Source organism: Cervus elaphus, chromosome 22 (assembly GCF_910594005.1).
Source record: "Cervus elaphus chromosome 22, mCerEla1.1, whole genome shotgun sequence".
Lineage (NCBI taxonomy): Eukaryota > Metazoa > Chordata > Mammalia > Artiodactyla > Cervidae > Cervus > Cervus elaphus.
In genome coordinates this window covers 19,060,996-19,077,440 of record NC_057836.1, presented here as the reverse complement: position 1 = coordinate 19,077,440, position 16,445 = coordinate 19,060,996, and the positions used below count along the sequence as shown (strand labels likewise).

The 16,445-nt window shown below is 42.0% G+C and overlaps 2 pseudogenes; one reads left to right on the top strand and one right to left on the bottom strand.

Annotated features, from left to right (window-relative positions):
- The window catches only part of LOC122679945, a 101,325-nt pseudogene that overhangs the window by 26,628 nt on the left and 58,252 nt on the right, over nucleotides 1–16,445 (top strand).
- Nucleotides 10,241–16,445, bottom strand: part of LOC122680769 — a 29,210-nt pseudogene continuing 23,005 nt past the window's right edge.

Here is a 16,445-nt window from a genome sequence, read left to right as displayed (position 1 = left end):
TACACTGTTCAGGCTCCAGGCTGCTCTATAGGAAGCGGGTCCTGAGTTGCATGCACTTCCCAGGTCTAAGCCACTCAGGTTCATGTTCTCGGGTACTCCACAAAGGCGCAGACTCGGTTGGGCCTGCATTTTTGTGCCCCCCCCCCTCCCCCGTCCAAGCAGCTCAGGGAGCCAGGAGCTTGAGGAGCGCACTCTCTTTAGGTGCAGCGCGATTTCTCCCCTCCTCGTCCCAGCCTCGGTTTCCGGGCGCACCAGTCCAGTGCGCCTTGTGTCTCTTCTGGGGAGCTGATCTCCGGCTGCAACCCTCCCGGTGGATGTCAACCATCCAGAATCTCAGGAAGTCTTTGGTTAGAAACTGGAAGCCTGTTTGCGGTTTGGTAGGGGATGCCGGTCTCTGGGGCCAAGTTTGCCCCTTTCCCCTCCCCCCTGCCTCCTGCCTCTGGCAGGGGATGGGCTGGTCCGCAGCAGACTAGCTCTTCTCTGGAATTGCTCAGTCCTTCCTTTGTTCTGCGAACGGCCGGCAGTGTGTTCGGTTAGCGCTTTTCACAGGTTAATTTTCTCTCTCTCCCGTCCTATCCCACAGTTTGAGTTGCTATCTCTTGTTAGCTCCCTCCAATTGTCCTCAGGGCATACAGGCCCGGTCTTTACCCTAAGCAATGCCACCTGCTCCTCGCCGTTCAGCCCCCACTTGCTGGTGGTCGATGCAAGCGTCTGGGGTACTTTTCTGCTGGGTGTTGCTTTTACGCATGTAATCTGTGGATTTTATTTATTTTTCCTCCCGGTTAGGTTGCCCTCCAAGATTCAAAAACTTCCCCCAGACCCGCCGGTGAGAGGGTTTCCTGGTGTTTGGAAACTTCCTCTATTAAGGCTCCCTTCCTGGGATGGATCTGCATCCCTCTTTTGTCTCTCTTTTTATCTTTTATATTTTGTCCTACCTCCTTTTGAAGACAATGGGCTGCTTTTCTGGGTGCCTGATGTCCTCTGCTAGCGATCAGAACTTGTTTTGTGGAGTTTGTTCAGCGTTCAAATGATCTTTCGATGAATTTGTAGGGGAGAAAGTGGTCTCCCCGTCCTATTCCTCCTCCATCTTAGCTCCTGCCCCTGCTTCTTTGTTTTTAAAGATCATATTTGATGGGAGAAAGGCAGCCATCTTTGGAAACAAGTCTGACACAGCGTTTTACACAATAGTTGTCAGGTAGTCAACATTCCTTCTTCATGTATGAACTTGGCTGCTTTCCCATTGACCTTCCCATTAAACAGCTTTAATCTCTCAGTGTTGTAGTCAGTGAGTCATTTGAAAAAGGAACTGGAATTCTGATTGTTGGTTGAAACCCTCCCTTGACAACTGCTAGTCAGGTCAAAAAAGTGTTAGCTTGAAGACCTACCAAATGGTTGTCATCTTGGCAAACAATCTAGAGAATAGTGAGGCACTCTTAGGAAATGCTGCACTGGCAGCAGCCACCTGATGTACATAAGGACACAGAGTATAAAAAGCGATTCAGATGAAATGCCCTCTAATGAAAATAAGTTTTAGGAATATTGAATGCCGGATGTAGGCCTGGGAGGGAGGCACAGAACAGAGGAGTTAGCTAGTATTCCAAATACATCATTACTACGTTTCAGGCAAATAGTGAAAAAGCTCTTGATTTCCAATCGAGTGTTCTCTGCAGAACACTAAGATTTCCCGACTTGGAAAACCCAACACAGAAGGCGCTTAAACAGAAAAATGGACGGCATGGCTTTTGCTTTCAAAATGGGGTAGGGGATTAGATGACATTTGTTTATTAAGGACAGAAAAGGCCTGGGGACCTAGCACTACATCAGAGGCTTTATAATTCTGTGCCATCTACTAGATGCACTTTTTTTTACCTTTTGTCCATGCCAAATGGCATGTGGGATCTTAGTTCCCCAGCCAGGAATCAAACCTGGGCCCTCTGCATTGGGAGCACAGAGCCTTAACCAGTGGACCACCAGCAAAGTCCCTGTGCCATACAGTGAAATTACATAGTGTATGTGACTGTGAACCATTCCAAAATGATAACAAGATTGGCACTTGATTCTTCCTGCACCTTCTCCTTTCTCTCTTAATTTCTGGAAAGCTTAATTTTCTGTAATCAACTGTCACCTGTTTATTAAAATATCATGTTTCTGTTTTATCCTCTTTTGTTCTTTTCTTCATTACTGACACGTGCTACTAGTGATACTTTTACTTTCCTTGCTACTTAATGTTATGTTTTTTGTTCTTATTCACTCACTGTCATTCTAGGACTAGAGTTGATAACTGGCAGTGACCTGCATACAGTGTACAAGCAGCCTGACTAATCAAATAAGCCTAGATTTCTGTTTGAAAATGTTCAGTGACAAAGGGAATGATTCATCACAAATGAAGTTTTTGGGGATCTGAGTAAAGTCAAAATGACACAAGAATTTTTCTAGAATCAAGGTAAGTGATTGAATATAACAGATTCTACCCATGATTGATGATTTAAAAATAAAACAAACAAACAGAAAGCTGAAAGAGCAGTGTTAACTCAATACCCTCTGAAATGGCCTTGGACAGAGAGCTTTAGCAACTCTCAGATCAGGCCAATCATCGACTTTGACCACAAGAGAGCAGTTAAAGTCACACGAGATCATCATACATGTTTGTTTGTTTTATTAAAGATCCCAAATCTGGGTATGTAAACTGAACTTGTTCAGATAAGCTAGTTCATTAATGTTTTAGCTTATTTTTTAATTTAAGGATAATTCCTTTACAGAATTTTGCCGTTTTCTGCCACACATCACAAGAATCATCCATAGGTACACCCATGTCCCCTCCCTCCTGAACCTCCCTCCCACCTCCCTCCCCATCCCACCCTTCTAGATTGCCACAGAGCCCCTGCTTGACCCTGAGGCATACAGCAAATCCCCATGGGCTATCTATTTCACATGTGGTAGTGTAAGTTTCCACGTCACTCTGTCCATACATCTCGCCCTCTCCTTCCTCCCCTCCCCCCGTGTCCATAGGTCTGTTCTCTGTGTCTGCTTCTCCATCGCTGCCCTGAAAGTAAATTCATCAGCACGATCTTTCTAAAGCGGATGAGAAAGAGAAGGAAGGAAGGAAAGGACCGTGGTTGTTGTTCAATCGCTAAGTCGTCTCCAACTCTTTGTGACCCCATGACCCGCAGCATGCCAGGCTTGCCTGTCCTTCATCATCTCCCTGAGTTTCCCCAAACTCATGTGATAGGAAAAAATGAATTTTAATTTTAAAAAAAAAGTAAGTTTATACATGTACTGCTGCTGCTAAGTCGCCTCAGTCGTGTCCGACTCTGTGCGACCCCATAGACGGCAGCCCACCAGGCTCTCCCGTCCCTGGGATTCTCCAGGCAAGAACACTGGAGTGGGGTGCCATTGCTTATACATGTGCAGAAACAAAATAAAATATTTCTGTCAATCCTCAATGTCTGTGTACACAAATTGATACCAAAAGTTTAATCCAATCTAAAACAAAATATCAATCTTATAAAATTTCTGGCTACATTCCTCTGGCTTCTGAGTCTTGTTTTCACAGACTCCCCCCACAGCAGTGGGGAAGTGAGGTAGCCCTCTAGCCTCTGGAGTTGGGGATTGAAAGAACAAAGTCTTTTTTACTGGTCCTCTGTTATCTAGCTGTCACTTTGTGTGACTGATACCTGTGATGGTCCTGTGATGTGTCATCTCAGTTAGGCAACAGTCCCCAGTCATTCAGTCAAACACTGGTTTTTTTTTTTTTTTCTCTTGTGGTGCCCTGCAGTATGTGGAATCTTAGTTCCCCAACCAGGGATTAAATCCTCACCTCCCCGCACTGGAAGCACAGCCTTAACCACTGGACTGCCAGGGAAGTCCATCGCACTAGTCTAGATGCTGCTGTGAAGGTGTGCTTCCCAAGTAGCATTAGTGTTAAAGAACCCCCTGGCAATGCAGGAGATGCTGGAGACACGGGTTTGACCCCCGAGTCAGGAAGACCCCCTGGTGGAGGGCATGGCAACCCACTCCAGTATTTTTGCCTGGAGAATTCCATGGACAGAGGAGCCTGGCGGGCTATAGTCCCTGGAGTCGCAAAGAGTTGGACACAACTGAAGCGACTCAGCACACACGCACACAAAGTCTATAACCAGTTGACTTTAAGCAAGGGAGATTACCATACTCTGGGTGGGATCGATTCAATCAGTTGACAGGCCTTAAGAGCAGAATTGAAGTTTCCCTGACGAAGAAGAAATTCCTCCTGGGAACGCAGTGTCCCCAGTCTGCCCTTCCTGATAGCCTGCCCTTTGAGTTTTGGACTTGCTAGTTGGCCCCAAAATTACCTGAACCAATTCCTTGCAATATATATATTTTAAATGTATCTCCTACTGGTTCTGCTTCTTTTGTTGAACCCGGACTGATATGATCCCCAGATACTAGTGAGTTTCAGAAGATCCCACACACAGCTAGACACACCCCTGAGGAATTTCCACCCTGCACCATTTCCTGATACAGGTGATATGCTCTTTGGAGGGCCTCTTTACTCATGGTGAAACATTCCACAGGATCTCTTTCTCCTGGGGTCCCCTTTGCAGACAACTCAAACCCCATTACCTTCTTCTGTTTCCTCTGGGCCTGGGGTGCTCCTATACCCACTGAACAAATGGTGAAATTGCAACTGGCATCCACTGCATCTGCCCCTCCTTACCCTGGCATGAGGGGCAATTTCAGCTAGCTTCCCACCACCAGACCTCTCCAGGCAACATTCAGATGGAAGTTTCTATGCCGCCCACAACAGGGCACATAGGTCTCGTTCTTACAAGCACTCTCTTGCTCTCCAGTCAGCCCTGGGTCTACAGATTTCCAGAGCTGAGCCACACAGACCGGGGAGGACTGTGTCCCCCTCCAGCAAGCAGGGGCCCTCCTAGCTCCTCCTCAGCTTGGCCTGGGCTGAAGCAGGGGAAACATGCCAGCAATCTCATCATCCAAAGATTCCCTCATAAAATTTGCCTCTGTAATTGGTTTTGAATTTTTCATTATATGGGCTGTGGGTAACTGTCCCCAGACTCATTTGGAAAGTCCTATGGGGTGTGACCAAGGACCATCTTTGAAACATAGGACTTTTCATCACCACTATTCTCAGCTTTAGGTTTCAGCCAAAATTTTGAGACTACAGGAAAAAAAGTCTCTTGCTGATATTCTATTTCTCTCATCAATGGGGAAGTTCTTGCACTCTCAAAAAAATCAATTATTCATAGGTGAGCTTCTATCTAGAATTTTGAATCTTCAAAGAATATTCCCAGGTTGCTCTCGGCTCTCAACAGCATTGTCCACCACTGACTCTGTTCTGAGTCTAGAGCTGTTTGATAAGTCCCCAAGTCTGTCAGTGAATATCTATAGTGCTATACGTACAGATTCTTAAAGCTTCCTGGATGAGCCTTCACACATGTAACTACTGCGCTCATTTCCCTGTTTCTCTAGCAAATGCACCAATTTTCCATCCTTAATGACACAACAATGCCAATTCCAGTTAATTCCTAGTGTTTCTATAATTATGCCTTTCACTGGAGGTCAGTTGTTTTATATTTTCCTTTAACTAATTTAATCTTAGAATGGAGAATAAATGATTTCAAAAGACATAAGCAGAAAAATTACAAACTAAGACAAAATACTTTCATCCTGTATTACACACAAATGGCTCATTTATTTGGTATATAAAGAACTTTTTCTCACACATTATTTAAGAAAGGATCAATCACCCAATCTCTTTTTAAAAAGAATATAGGCTTCATGTCAATGTATGACAAAAACCACTACAATATTGTAAAGTAATTAGCCTCCAACTAATAAAAATAAATGGGAAAAAAAAAGAATTTCAAGTGAACAAATAAAAAAAGAATATAGGCTATGAACTGTCAGTTCACAGAAAAGGAAATACAAATGACTTGCAAGCATGTGAAAAGATAATTCTTAATAAGAGAAATACAAATTAAAGCCACAATGAGAAACCACCTTTCATCTCTCTAATTCACAAAGATCAAAATGTTTGATGAAAAACTGCATTGGTAAAGATGTAAAGGAAAATAAAACTTCTCATGCATTGCTGGAGGGAGTACAAATCTGCAGATTTATGTAGAGCAATTTGGGAAGTCTACAAATACTCAAAAAGCAAGAAATTACATCTGTAGAAATATAGTCATTGCAGCATTGTTTGTAAAGGCAAAAGAAAGGAAATGATCTAAACTTCCATTAATAGGAGACCAGTTACAGAAATTGCTAAATCCATAAAATAGAATTCTGTCCCACCATTAAAAAGAATAAGGCAGTTCTAATGAGTATATAAACATAGATTCAAGATATATTGTTAATTGGGGGATGGGAAGTACAGTTCAGAACAGTGTGTATACTATGCTACAACTTGAGGTGTGTTTGTGTGTGCGTGCATGCTCAGTCATGTCCAACTCTTTATAACCCCATGGACTGTAGTCCGCTAGGTTCTTCTGTCCATGGAATTTTCCAGGCAAGAATACTGGAGAAGGTTGCCATTTACTACTCCAGGGGATCTTCCCAACCCAAGGGCTGAACCTGTGTCTCCTGCATGTCTTGCATTAGGAGACAGATTCTTTTCTACTGAGCCATCTGGGAAGCCTGTGTGTGTATATGTCTGCAGTTGTGTAAAATGTTGCTTGTGAACAATTTATATCTGAGAAAGAAAGTAAGGCAACAGTATTTTTCTCCAGGGCAAGGAACTGGTGAACTGGCAATCAGAGGTGGAGCACAGACTCTTTTCATGGCTATGTCTTATAACTTTTAAATTTTATACTGTGTGCATGTACAGCTTCAAAACATGGTAAATAATAATCTGATAGAAGTAACACATAAAGAAAATAAGACTGTGACTAGAGATTCGAAGAAACTAAACAAGTGGATGTCACAGAGAGCTGGGAGATTGGCTGTTTTAGACAAAGCAATCATATAGTATGGCTCAATATAAGCTCAGAGAAGTTAAGCATTTTTGCCTAAAGTCACACAGCAATTATTAGAAAAAGGATTTGAGGAAAGGTTGCTCTTGGGGACTTCCCTGGCAATCCAGAGGTTAAGATTTCATTTTCAATGCAGGGGGTGCAGGTTCAGTCTCTGATCAGGAAGCTAAGATCCCACATGCCTGACAGCCAGAAAACCAAACATAAAACAGAAGCAATATTGTAACAAATTAATAAAGATTTTAAAAATGGTCTACATCCAAAAAAATAATCTTTTAAAAGTTGGTCTTATTGACTCCAGCATCAGTGCTCTTCCCACTGTCTTCACATGACTCTCAAGAGAGGACAAGGCATTTTCTAAGGAAAAATATATACAAGGAACCCCAGTGGTTCAGTGGTAAAGAATCCACCTGTAATGTGGGAGACACAGGTTCAATCCCTGGATTAGGAAGATCCTCCGAAGAAGGAAATGGCTACCCACTCTAGTATTCTTGCCTGGAGAAACCCACGGATAGAGGAGCCTAGGGCGCTCCAGTCCATGGGGTTACAAAAGAATTGGACACAACTGAGCAACTGAGCACACACACACATACAAGGAACTAGCGTAACTAACAGTCTTCAGGAAAGCGTTTGAGAATTCCATACCTGTCACAGTTAGTAGCATTTGGATGCAAATAGTTGGTTACAAATCATGCAGGGCCTTGCAAGTTACGAAAAACAGGCTTCCCTGGTGGCTCAGAGGGTAAAGTGTCTGCCTACAATGCAGGAGACCTGGGTTCAATCCCTGGGTCAGAAGATCCCCTGGAGAAGGAAATGGCAATCCACTCTAGCACTCTTGCCTGGAAAATCCCATGGACGGAGGAGCCTGGTAGGCTATAGTCCATGGGAGTCACAAAGAGTTGGACACAACTGAGCTACTTCACTCACTTCACAAGGGGAAAAAAGCTTTTAGTTCTTTACTGGGGATCTAGAGAGCACATTCTAGCCCATCTTTGGAGAGACATCACATATAAAACAGCTTGGGACATCACTGTAGCTAAGACAAGAAAAGCCTAAGAGCAGTCTTGGCATCCATGACAACATTTGGAATGTGTGCAGTGAGGTCACTGACCCTATGTCCATGTGACCAAAGATGTGACCCTTTTGAAGACAGGGTAGGACTTGTTTTGAGGGGGCAGAGAAAGTGCAACTTTTAAAAAAGTTTTTTTTTTTTTTTTTTTTAATTTATTTGGCTGCATCAGGTCTTAGTTGTAGCATGCAGGCTCTAGCTATGGAGCATGTGGGATCTTAGTTCCTCAACCAGGGATCGAACCCACATTCCCTGCATTGGAAGAAAGCCTCAGAAAATGCAACTTTTGAAAGTAGATCTAAAAGGGGGAAAAAGAGAAGAAGGTGCATTAAGCAGGTCACTCAAAGCACAAGTGGGACCACACAACTAGTGCTAACTCTCCTTCTTCAGAGCAACAGAACCAAACTAGTCTTTCACCTGGGATAAGCTCAGAAAATCCCAGCCAAACCCTCAAATGCACTGTCAAAGCCAAGCCACCTCACCAACATTGGAGCTCAACAGTGGTGTCAGAGGGTGTGGACTGGTTTCGCTGTGTCTTAATTACTATTGTTTTTGAGTTGTACAGGGAAAAGATAAAAAACATTCTCATTTTAAAAAGTTTGTCCTACAGAAGAAAAAATAAAGGAAGTAAGGTGCTTACTTATTTAGTCATTTTAATATTGATATGTAATTAAATAGTTTCTAATTTTTTCCTGAGGTCTCTACACAGTGTGTGTTTATTGCTGAATAAAGGGTGCTGTTCCCAAATATTAATATATGTATGTAGTGTTGACCATATCTAGGTTAAACTAGTCCTCTGCTCAAATAACATAATGCTCAAAATTCTCCAAGCCAGGCTTCAGCAATATGTGAAACATGAACTTCCAAATGTACAAGCTGATTTTAGAAAAGGCAGAGGAACCAGAGATCAAATTGCAAACATCCGCTGGATCATTGAAAAAGCAAGAGAGTTCCAGAAAAACGTCTATTTCTGCTTTATTGACTATGCCAAAGCCTTTGACTGTGTGGATCACAACAAACCATAGAAAATTCTGAAAGAGATGGGAATACCAGGCCATCTGATCTGCCTCTTGAGAAACCTGTATGCAGGTCAGGAAGCAACAGGTAGAACTGGACATGGAACAACAGACTGGTTCCAAATAGGAAAAAGAGTACATCAAAGCTGTATATTGTCACCCTGCTTATTTAATTTATATGCAGAGTACATCATGAGAAATGCCAGGCTGGATGAAACACAAGCTGGAATCAAGATTGCCAGAAGAAATATCAATAACCTCAGATATGCAGATGACACCACCCTTATGGCAGAAAGGAAAGAAGAACTCAAGAGCCTCTTGATGAAAATGAAAGAGGAGAGTGAAAAAGTTGGCTTAAAACTCAACATTCAGAAAACTAAGATCATGGCATCTGGTCCCATCACTTCATGAAACAGATGGGGAAACAGTGGCTGACTTCAATTTTTGGGGCTCCAAAATCACTGCGTATGGTGACTGCAGCCATGAAATTAAAAGACGCTTACTCCTTGAAAGGAAAGTTATGACCAACCTAGACTGCATATTAAAAAGCAGAGACATTACTTTGCCAACAAACGTCCGTCTAGTCAAGGCTATGGTTTTTCCAGTAGTCATGTATGGATGTGAGAGTTGGACTATAAAGAAAGCTGAGCACTGAAGAATTGATTTGCTTTTGAACTGTGGTGTTAGAGAAGACTCTTGAGAGTCCCTTGGACTGCAAGGAGATCCAACCAGTCCATCCTAGAGGAGATCAGCCCTGGGTGTTCATTGGAAGGACTGATGCTGAAGCTGAAACTCCAATACTTTGGCGACCTGATGCGAAGAACTGACTCTTTTAAAAAGACCCTGATGCTGGGAAAGATTGAGGGCAGGAGGAAAGGGGATGACAGAGGATGAAATGGTTGGGTGGCATCACTGACTCAATGGACATGAGTTTAGGTAAATTCCAGGAACTGGTGATGGACAGGGAGGCCTGGCATGCTGTGGTTCATGGGGTTGCAAAGAGTCAGACACGACTGAGTGACTGAACTGAACTGAACTGCTCAAATGGGTAGGTTTAAGGTAGGATTCAGATATACTGTGTTTCTTGTTCAATTCCTCTAATCAACTCATGGGTTAATAGAAACAACTAGAATAAGAAATTTTAAATTCCATTTTTTTTTTATTCAAGCATTGAATATTCACTGATACAAGCAAGCACTATTTTAGGTGTTTGGGATACAAGGGTGGATTAGATACAGTCTTTGTCCTAAAAATAATACAAAAGGGAAATTTAAATAAACATCACAATCCATAGTCATCAACAGGACAGAATTACAATCTCCTCATCATTCCCTCCTGTATCTTCTCTTTTTTTTTTTTTTTGCTTTATTGACCTGCAATAAGCAGTTGTTTTATTTCTGAGATTCTATTGACAACGCTGTGCCTTCTTTCCCTTTAATTTTATTTGTCATTACGTCCTACTGATCCCTCCTCTATCTCTAAACAACACCTTGCTTTCTCATCTATGCCCAGCCCTACTAAGGATAAATAATGTTTTTCTTATTTTGTAGTCATTTGTGCTAAAAATAATTGGGAGATCAATCCACATAAACTGCTTCTGTAAATTTTCCTCTATAATAATGCCTCGCCAGACTGACACATTTCACATTATGAAATTAATGTCCAAATCACATTCATAAGAAGGAAAAGATAGTCACACACTGGTTTATTCAACCACAATTATGCATTTTTGAAAAGACTAAATTCAGTCAAGGCCAGGTCTTTATGGAAGTGTGAAGAGTTGAGCCACAAATCACCAGCCTGCTCGCTCTCATTCACCTTCCACAACCTGTTTCATGTTCTACCTGCAAAGAGGCACTGTTAGGATAAAAATATATTACCGGGGAGGAGTAGCATGTCAACCCACTGGCACACACAAAAAACCTGTAGTACACTGGCAATAGTACATATTTGCACAGATTTCATCAGCTCAGCTCAGAATATAACATTTTAAAAGTACATTTTTGACAGAGATGATGGGGATAACTAAGCCAACAACCTTAGTCACTAGAGAGAGGGATACTAAAAGCAAACGTTATCTGTTTCACAAATTTGCCTACACTCTTTAAAGAGTTAAGATAACATCTAAGTTCTCTCAAAGAGAGTCCAGCAAGAAGCCATCAATCCCAGGGAGGCGGCATTAATCTCACATCTAATTTATGTGCTAGAAGGGCAGCACTCATTAAAGGTTACTCACGAGAGGTCATCTCCCTCTTTTTAGGGAGCCACAGGACAGACGGAACATTCATCGATGTCTGACCTTCTTACAGATCCACGGAAGTTCAACTTCACAGCTAGAGGCGTGGAGGCCAATTTTGCTGATGGTACCACACTGCTGTACCCAGAAGTTTGAAGCCATACTGTAAGGAACCAGAAAAGTCAATCACTTAAGGTGATGTGCAGAGTAAAGGAAGTTCTAAGGCATGAAAAGATAAAAAATGAGCAAATTCTTCCTCCCATTCAGACCTCACTTCTCTCAGCTCCCAAAACAGCAGAATGAAAATTACTCATTATCCTCTTTAAAATGTCCTCTTTAAAAAAAAAGAAAAAAAAGTCTTTTTTTTTCTTGCCCTTATCAACTATTGATTTCCTTCATTGTTTCCTTTTCCTCTCCTCTCCATCCATTATCCTTGATCTATTTCCCCAGACATATAATTTATTTTCCCCTTTTCTTTTCCCCTTTTCTTTTGTCTTTCTCTCTCTCTGCACTCTTTTGAAGCCCCTTACCTTAAGCCGTTTAAGCCTCATCCATCTTCCCACTTCCAGTGAGAATTTTTTCTCAGACCAATCCAGTAATATTCCTGACTGAGGAAATTTTGGATCCGGCCCTAAATAAGAGGTTGCAGAAGATGAAAAAAGGTAGGAAAAAATGCAGAAAGTTTAAAAAGAGATGTAGGGTCATGATAACACTATTATTCCTTACACCCTCTCTCATTACTGTTATTTAAGAACCGAATGTTTGTGTCCCCTCCCTCCTCAGTGCTATGTTGAAGCTCTGATACCACAAAGTGATGGCGTCTGGAAGTAGTCTTTGGGCAATAATTAGGTTTAGATGAGGTCTTCAGGGTGGGCCCCACACTAAAAATGGGATTAGTGCTCTTGAGGAGAAGGCTTCCCAGGTGGTTTAGTGGTAAAGAATCCACCTGCCAATGCCATAAGACAAAAGTGGGTTTGATCCCTGGATCAGGAAGATCCCCTGGAGGAGGGCACGGCAACCCACTCCAATATTCTTGTCTGGAGAATCCCATGGACAGAGGAGCCTGGCAGGCTACAGTCCATAGGGTCACCAAAAGCCAGACATGACTGAAGCGACTTAGCATGCAGTCTCTCACCACCACATGAGAGGGCAGCTGTCTGCAAGCCAGGAAGAAGTTTCTCACCAGAAACCAAGTCTACCAGCATCTTGATCTTGGACTTGGCCCCCAGAACTCTGAGACAGAAATGTCTGCAGCTTAAGCTCCCCCACCCTGTCTATGGTTTATAGCAGTCCAAGCGGACTGAAACAACCACCTACTCCAAATAACTACTCTCTTTCAAACCTTCATTCTGGAGATGTGTTGGTTGCAGAGTGCAATACTTCCTAGAATTGAACTTCATGCCTATAATTACATTCTTAGATCATGATAGATAAGATAAATATTACATCTTTACCTTCCACTGCAACTTCCTCCTTGATTAGATGGAGCAACAAATAGGTATTCAGATAAATACCAGATAAATATATATTCAGATAACTTTGAAAGAATAAAAGCTAAATACTGTTGTGAACACATTCATATTTCACATCATCATTTAACACATATGTTATTATTAAACTTGCAGCAATGTATTTGGATTGTTGTTTTTTCCCCACTAAACTCCCATTCTCCAAGTCCTCATCAATCTTGCATATGGCAAGAAAAAATGAACACAGTTCTTAAGGAAAAAGCTGATGGTAAGGTTAAGTTGGTTATACTCTTTACATGTCCCATGCTACCCACTAGAACAGAAATAAGATTCTTCGCTTGTTGAGTCTGACCATCAAATGAAGGAGTTTATACCCTAATGGAATTGTCTCTAGAAATAAAATGAACTAAAATAAAGGTTAAATCCCAGAAGATTAATTTTGTATAGGATTTGGTGCTAGCGTAATAAATGTATTTAGCAACAAGTAAACTACCACCTTGGATATGGCCCTATACTCCCATCAAGTACTTAATTGTGTACGCTGGTGGGGGGACAGAGTCTGAAGTGTAAAGGAAGCATAGGATAAATGAAATGATATCCTAATTTCCAGATTAGCTGGAAACCTTTTGTGCATTACTTAAACAATTTGCTTAAAATGATTATTTAAATTAGGAAAAAAGTGAGTTTATCCTCATTCTTCCAATGGGATTATAAGAAAAACTGTCCATCTCTTTCTTCCTTGGATTTCAGTGGAAGGAATGACAGGTAATGAAACACAGAAATGAACAGATGTCATTCATTAAATAAACATAAACACAGACCTCAATTACAGTCTGAAGAGCTGGGATTCGATAACACTCACAAATGCCAATCCTACACTTGATCACTACTCTCAAGATCTATACAATTTTAAGTCACATGATTCTGCCAATTTACTACTTCTCCCTAATGAGGCTGGACAGGACAAATGTTTACTGGATCACTTTCACTTGAAAATCAACATCCCACTTGAAATAAGCTTTTAGAACCAGAGTGTGATTATCTATAGAGTTCTATGGACTGATGAATGATGTGTTTGTGTTACTGTAGAAGCAGCATAAAAGCATAAACAAGAGTGTTTATTAAAAGGGTGTGGCCTCAGAAGGCTTATCTTGCAGAGAAGGTGTGAACTAGAGCAATGAGGTGCTGTGTCATTTTAGAACTAGTAATGTTTGGTTATACTTTAGAGAGAAAAAAGTACAAAACCTAAAAGCAAGATGAAGACAGAACGCAAACAAATGAAATCAGATACATTTTTTTCTGTCCTTTTCATTTTATTTTTAAGGTCAATATTTATGTCTTACACACACACATGCTTTTGCAGGAAATATTTCTAACTTGTAATTAAAATACTGCTAAGCTATATAACGGAGGAGCCTGGTAGGCTACAGTCCATGGGGTCGAAAGAGTCGGACACGACTGAGCGACTTCACTTCACTTCACATCACTTCAAGCTATAGAACATACTCCTTACACTTCCAAAATGAACATGGTTTACAGGATATAACTAAGATATTTCAACCCATATAGAGATAAACTACTAAAATACCAAAGCTAAATTGGATATATCTTTGATTGGCTAACTTAATTTCAGGGACTATATACTAAATAACTAACCTCAAAAAAATAATTCATATAAATATGTTTGTAGCTGCTTAAAATCTGGAAATTAGATTTTTTCTAGAAATATTAAAATAGTTAAGCAAAACTAGAATAATACAGATTTTTTTTTCAGAATTTTTAAAGATAAGTATCTGGAATCATTTAATGTATGGAAAAAGGAATGAAATAATGCTATGTGACAAAAGCAAAACATGAACATATGATATCCAAAAAGTCTAGATATTTACATAGGGTAAATATGCAATTTTAAATAATATGTATGTTATGTCTTCAAATAATATCATTTACATTTTTTTCTTCAATCCTCCAGACATTTTTTCAGGTGAAGTACTTAAAAAAATACATGTAGGGGGAGGAGCCAAGATGGCGGAGGAGTAGGACCGGGAGACCACTTTCTCTCCTACAAATTCATCAAAAGAATAACCGAATGCAGAGCAAACTTCACAAAACAACTTCTGATCGCTAGCTGAGGTCATCAGGCGCCCAGAAAAGCAGACCATTGTCTTCGAAAGGAGGTAGGACAAAATATAAAAGATAAAAAGTGAGACAAAAGAGCTAAGGACGGAGACCCGTCCCGGGAAGGGAGTCTTAGGCGGCCTTGCTTGGGCTAGGGTCCGGGCCTGAGTGCCCTGAGGACAATCGGGGGGAGCTTCTGTGAGGTGCCAACTTGAACTGTGGGAGACCAAAGGAGAGAAAGAAAATTGACCGGCCGGAACACACTGCCGGCCGTTCGCAGAACAAAGGGACGGGGAAAGTCCCGAGAAGAGCTCGCAGGCTGCGGACCGGCCCAGCCCCGCCGGAGGCAGGAGGCAGGGGGGAGGGGAAGGTCGCGGCGAGACACAGGGCGCAGGCACCCGACCGGCGCGGGGCGGGGACTGGGGCTGGGGACGCGGAGGGCGGAAGGCGCGCGCACCCGCCTGGCGCCAGCGGAAACTGAGACTGGGTCCGCGGAAGGGAGTGGGTGCGCCACACCTGGGGATAGCGCGCCCACCAAGCCCCTGGCTGCCTGGACCGCTCTGACCGGGAAGGCACAGAGAGCAGGCGCAGCTTTTCCTTCGGCGCTTTTGTGTAACACCCGAGGGCTGGAACCTCGCGCAGCGCGGGCGCGCTCCATATAGAACAGCCGGGAGCCTGAGCAGCGCAGACGGAGAAAGCAGCGTCAGCCCCTTCCGGCAGCGCCAGCCCGCCCCCGCAGGGCCAGCCCCTCCCCGCAGCGTCAGCCCCGCCCCGCAGCGTCAGCCCCTCCCAGCAGCGCAACGGAACTAGCTACCTGAATAAGAGTCCGCCTCCGGCCGCCTGTGTCAGGGCGGAAATGAGCCTCTGAAGAGACCGGCAAACAGAAGCCAAATAAACAAAGGGAACCGCTTCAGAAGGGACTGGTGCAACAGATTAAAATCCCTGAAGAAAACACCGACTTCACCGGAAGGGCCCTGTAGATATCGAGAAGTGCAAGCTGGAACGAGGAGCTATCTGAAACTGAGCCGAACCCACACTGACCGCAACAGCTCCAGAGAAATTCCTAGACATATTTTTACTTTTTTTTTTATTTTTCTGTTTTTTCTAAGTAAGGAAAAAAAAAAAATTTTTTTTTCTTTTTATATTTTTCTTTTTTATTTTTTCTCTTTTATTTTCCTTTAAAATTCCCTATTACTCCCCCATTACTCCTTAACTTTCATTTTCATAGATTTTTACGATTTTTTTAATTAGGGGAAAAAAAAATTTTTTTTTTCTTTCTTTTTTTTTTTTTTCTTTTTCTTTTTTTTTCTTCTCCTTTTTCTTCTTTTTTTTTTTCTTTCCTTTTTCTCTTCTATTTTCTATTTTTCTTTTTCTCTTATTTCTTTTAAAGTCCTCTAGTACTCCTCTACTACTCTTCATTTTCATCTTCACTACACTATAACCTTACAAAAAAAAAAAAAAAAGAGAAGCCCTATCTTAAAACCGAAGATTATTCCCTCCCAATCTTGACTCTCTGTTTTCTACCTCAGAACACCTCTATTTCCTCTTTTCCCCTTCTCTTCCCCATCC